Below are 5793 nucleotides of genomic sequence, written 5' to 3'. Positions count from 1 at the left end.
ATTGCATAATTATAATAGTTATAAATTATTTAATTAAAATTATTTTATAAAAAAATTAATTTAATTACAAAAATAATTAGAATATAAAATTTATTTATTTAATAATATTAAAAAANTTAATTATTAATTAAATATAATTTTAATTATTTAAAATATATTTAAAAACATTATTTATAAATTATAAAAGATTTTAAATAATAAAAAAATTAAAAAAAAAAATAAAAAGTGAAAACGTGAGGGGGTTACACGACTTTAATAGTAGAAGTCGTCAAACCCCCATACGACTTCGTTTGTTTTTTTATTTTTTTTTTATTAAAAATGTCTTGGTAATCGATTACGAGATATACTTGTAATCGATTACCATGCTTTAAAGTCAAATGAACAGTGTGAAGTCGTGCAGGGGTGGCACGACTTCTTTATTTGAAGTCGTGCAGTGGTGGCACGACTTCCCTATTCTCATAATTAAAATTTTTTTTGCCTATTCTCGTAATATTCCTCTCATTTTTGCCTACTATGGTACAAAAACCGAATAGTTCCTTTGGTGCCACGTAATCGGGACTCACGGTTATATTCATTTTTCCATCCATGTCAGCTGGTAGATCATCATTCCTTGGATTGTGTTTGATAAAATAACTTCCCTCGCCAGCCCAATTCCTGAACAAACCGGTGTCGTTTTGTGGTGAGATTTCCTGGCCCCCGGTTTTAATACGATACACTGTTTCCATGGCAGTGCTACTTCGGACCCTGAATTGCATATCATGTCCCACCAGCGTGAATCCTATATCATCTAGTGGCGTGTAATATAAATAGGTTGGCATGGAAAGCACCTCGATTCCATTGATGAAAGCGTAGGAGTTTGGATGAGTGGGTCTGAAGGTGAGGACAAGACTCTCACCGTCTTCGACGTTGACCACGTATTCTCTGAAGATAGTGTCGATGGCTTGAGCGTCGGCGTTGAGAGAGGCGTTGAAATCTTGGAGGAGAATGAATTGATTGGAGTGAACAGAGAATGATGCCTGGGTGCGTGAGTAGGAAGGGTAAGAAGCGGGAAAGAAGAAGAGGCGAAGAAACTTTGGACCTCCGGTTGAGAAATAGAAGGAGTAACTGAATTCGGAATGAGAAAGGCGAGCTGTGGCGTAGGGAACTTGGTTGGTCGAAGGAGATTGCGTTGTGGCTTTGGCTGAAACGGTGTCGTATTCGTTTGTTAAGAGCCCTAAACCTGTGTCCCCGGTCCATGTCCTTTGGCCGTCGTAGGATGTTCCAGAGGAACCACAAATGATGGCGAAATTGTCCTCTGGGGTGTAAGCTAGGAGGTGTGAGAAGAGGTGGAGAAGGAAGAAGATGACTGCGCTGGACCTCATGGTTTGCCGTGAGAGTAACAGAACCAAGACATATTATCATCCTTGATAAGTTGCAGTTGCTTCGAAGCCCGCTTGAAAGAAAGTTCAAAGTGAAAGATGACAACTCCACTGCTACCGACCACATGTTGTAATAAAAGAAATCTTTCAATATTTAATAAAAAATTAATATTTTTACTTCGTTCATCTCAATTTATATTGTATTTAAATAAAAATATTTTTTTAATGTTGAATAATTTTAAAATAAAAGATATGATATTAATGTACCATCCATAACAAAAATATTAGATCACAAATAAAGTAATAATTAAAATTATATGTTTTATTGTTTATTATATAGTATATATATACATATATGCATATGTAATTATATTCTTCTACGAGACATAAAGGTCATTTGAATGGGCACTCTCGGACAAAATAAATTAATTTAACATCATACAAGTCAAACAAATACTATACGTGGTGTTAATTTATATGTTTCCTTGCAAATCATATTTATTACATATATATTTATTGATGTGATAACAGATGAGTCATGTGAAAAAAATACGAAGAAATAAAAAAATAGAATAGATTTTGTGACTTGTATTTTGACCTTTAGTAATATAGTTTTTTTTTTTTTTTNTTTTTTTTTTTGTAAGAAGTTTTTAAATTGTAAATAATGTGAGATTTCATATCATTTGAATTAAAAGAAAAAAAAATAGATAAGTCTTCACTTAGTCATGTGTAGCATAAGTTATCTCTTTTATGATTTTAGTTTCAAACTTTAGGCTAGTCATGTCTTCATTTAGTTTATATATATTTAGGATGATGTAGAATTAAAAGATGTGAGACCTAAGACCTGTCTTGGATGTTACTTTTCAGAGTTAAGGTCTCTAAAGTTCCACTTTCTTTATTTACTCGACCTTCTTCTTTTCCTAGACTTATATAAGCAATCTATGACTTCCTTTGTAAGATACATCTTTCATTGAATGAAAATAACAGTGATTTGCATTAAATTGTATTTTTTTCTTTGAGATAAAATCTATTTTACTCTGAATTTTGGATCTTATATAGTGAAGAATGAGTGGCAATAATCCTTACACTTATCTTGGATCCTTCCAAGTGGTGTGACTTCAATCTTCTAAGTTTCCTTTCTTTCATTTTCTCAATTCCACTTCTGTTCTTGTTTGTTATGTTCTTAGTTTCATTTCTATCTAGGCAAGTTATTGAATATCATGTGGTACATGCTAGGTAGAATTTTTTTTTGTCTTGTTTTTCTTTTCTATTTTCAGCGTCAATTACTCTCTTTGGTGCACTTTCATTTTCATTTATGTTGCACCAATTATATGCCTTAATCATTTCCTTTTGTTAATTTTAAAATGTCCAAACCATGCTTCCTTTCCATGCCATTTAATTTTCAATTTTTGTCCAAGTTTGAAACATGATTCCATGTGTTGTTACTAAATTTTGCTTGTTGTTTCTATTTTGATTTTCACTGGATCGTGTTTCCTGGTTGTATACACCATCAAAAACCTTAAGGGTGGTCCAAAGCTTTTGAATCTACATCTAAAATTGGTCCAAAAGATGTTGTCCAGATGCTACAAACAAAACCTTCCAATGCAAGCAATAAGCTCCTATTGGAAGTCTTCAACAAGTAGGCTTTTATACTCTCTTTTATTTGCTTTTCCAACTATTATTTCTTGTCTTAACTAGTATGTATTGAGTATTTCTTAACTCTTTAGCCCTTGATTTGAGTCATAAGTGGTTCCTTTTTAAGATTTTTCTAGAAATTTTCTTGAATTGCACTTCCTAGAGTCACTTGGATCATTGATTCTTGTATGTTAAATAGAGATGGATCACATTAGGATTTAGTTTAGAGAATGCTCAGCAATGCATGCAGAAATTAAGGTAAACTTGCCTCAATTGAGAAGGTCACTTTCACATGACAGATTCTCTTTAGAAATGCACGTACAAGTTAGAAGAGCTCAAAGAAAAGCTTGCCCATAACTTGTCACAACAGTATCTGATGAATGAGATGAGATGGCAATATCGGAGTCGCGAGAGCATGTGGATCTCATTAATGAACTTGCTAGCGCTTTGTTGCGAACCCTGTCTAAGGTGCTTGATACGGACTAACCTGTCGTCGATGTTGGCCTTCTATACATGTCCAAATCTTCCGCCATAGATGATAAAGGCATTGTTGAAGTTATTTTGCATTAATGTGCTATTAAGGGTGTCAAAGTGAGCCTATCCGATTCACGTGAGTTGACTGATCACAAATTAGGTTAAAAATGAGGAATCTAATCCAATTCACTTTATGGTAACCCAAAAATTTTACAACTCCTCGACTCCACATATTATAGTAGATTAAATAAGTTAATTCACTAACCCCTATAAAAAAATAAAAAAATATTTTTTTGTTATTTTAAAAAAAAAATAGATTTACAAAATGGATTTAAAAGTCAACCTCATAAATTAACAATAAAAATAACAGTGAGAAATAAAAAAATTTAAACATTGAAAACATAAAGTTTTAAAAATAAACTATATCGATGTGAAAAATATTAACCCTTTAAAGGAAAAAAGTAATTGTTAAAGTAATTAATAATTTCTTTTATGAATCTAAAGTAACATTTTAAAAAAAATATCATTTAAAAATTTGGTACTGTAGATACGGGAAAAGGAAGACTTTCAGGTTATATATTGAACAAGATATTTAAATATATTTTTAATTTCTAAAAAATGGACAAATTATAGTAATTGTTGAGGTAATGAAACAGATTATAGTTAATGTCATGATGAATCGACACAATAACGCAAACAACAGTTTCATATTATTTTAAAAACAAAAATCAAATAACATTGAAGTAATAACGTACATTTTTTTATGCATATGGGGAAAACCATAAAGATGCAAGTGAATACCCAACAAATAATATGCTCAAAGACATACATCCCTATGTAGATATTCAGGCAGTGAATAGCACAACTGGATCGTGCATGTTGAAGAGTGCATCTTGTTCTTGCAAATTTTTTTCCTAAACTGCCACTTGATTCCAGATTCAAGGAATCATTTCTGCCAATTCCAACTTCATAGAATCATAACACCCATTATACCTCATAAGCAATAACTTATTATATCTTTCATTACTAAGTCTGTTGATTTATATAGTGGTAAACCACATTCCAATCCTATTGTATCCCTCTCTTATATTTTCTCGAGTGTTTTATAAATTTAACACCATTGTTTCAAGATCATCTTCTTAATGGAATTTCCTCTATTAAATGTTAATTAAGGAATTGTAGACGTTTAATAAGTGCAATATTACACGTCCATGCTAGATACTCAAACACCAGGGGATAATCCTTGTACTGTACATCCTTCAAAGTCAAGCACTTCTATTCAATCAACAATGATTAATACTTACTTTTGAAGATATTTGTTTTAATTGTGGTTTTGGATTTGTACTTACAGGATCTCAAATTAGCATGTGTTTCAACCTTAAATATATCTTTTTATTTGAAACTGTTAGGAGAATGGATGAAGACAGACAATCACTTTGGAGGAAGTTGCCAATTAGTTAATGCAAGATCAGTCGGAAAATTATTCAAGTTGTCATTATTTCCTCTTCAAGACAGAAAGAGGCCACATAATATGTTGTTGCATATCACAATTTCTGAACTTTGAAGATTTTGTCTCAACTTATGCTTTTGTTGAGTCTAGTTGAATTTTCTTAAACATTGTATTCTTTTTATATTTACATTATAATTATCCATAAATATATATTTTTTATTTTATAATTTTATATATTTTATTTATTTATTTATTAGATTCCATTAAATTAATAAATTATATATAGATGGATAATTATAAGTAAAAGAAGTTTAAAATATCCACGTAATAATAATCAATAATAGAAAAAGTTAAAACTCTTGGTAAAAAAAACTCCCCAAAAGCAAAAACTTACACAGTATGATTGTGAGACTTTAACTGTATAAATTTTAAAAACTCTCCCAAATTGATTTATGGAGGGTAAAAGCCTCCGTAAATAATAAAAAAAAATACATTAAATAACTATTTTTTATTATACGTTTAAGATCCCACTAAGAACAATTTGACTATTTCTTCTTATCTTAGTAGGAATAATTTTAAATTTATACATAATTATTTGTCTAATTTTAAGAAAATTATAAAAGTTAACTCTTAAAAATATAATTATTCTTTTAATATTTATAAAGAAACTATATTGCGACAGTTTTTATTCTTTTCTTTTATTGATATTTTAAGAAATGAAAAATAACTTGGCACTCTTCAAAGTACTCAGTTAGGAATAGCAACATTAACATTTTGGCGGTGCTCTGCACTTTCTTGTAGCTGCAGCGTAAACTCCAACATCCCAGCCACATCTCCCATGGAGGGCCTCAGCGACCCATCTTCCAGCAAACAACT

The 5793-nt window shown here is 30.8% G+C and overlaps 1 protein-coding gene and 1 pseudogene across 1 annotated transcript in view; both read right to left on the bottom strand.

The window, feature by feature from the left end:
- LOC111242270 overlaps positions 1–1474 on the bottom strand; it is a 4756-nt pseudogene extending 3282 nt beyond the window's left edge.
- Positions 1–5793, bottom strand: part of LOC106770157 (receptor-like protein kinase FERONIA) — a 28800-nt gene that overhangs the window by 19691 nt on the left and 3316 nt on the right. The window lies entirely within an intron of this gene.

Source organism: Vigna radiata, chromosome 1 (assembly GCF_000741045.1).
Source record: "Vigna radiata var. radiata cultivar VC1973A chromosome 1, Vradiata_ver6, whole genome shotgun sequence".
In the NCBI taxonomy this organism is placed as follows: Eukaryota; Viridiplantae; Streptophyta; class Magnoliopsida; order Fabales; family Fabaceae; genus Vigna; species Vigna radiata.
The sequence above is the reverse complement of the archived record's forward strand: the minus strand, read 5'-3'. Positions and strand labels throughout refer to the sequence as shown.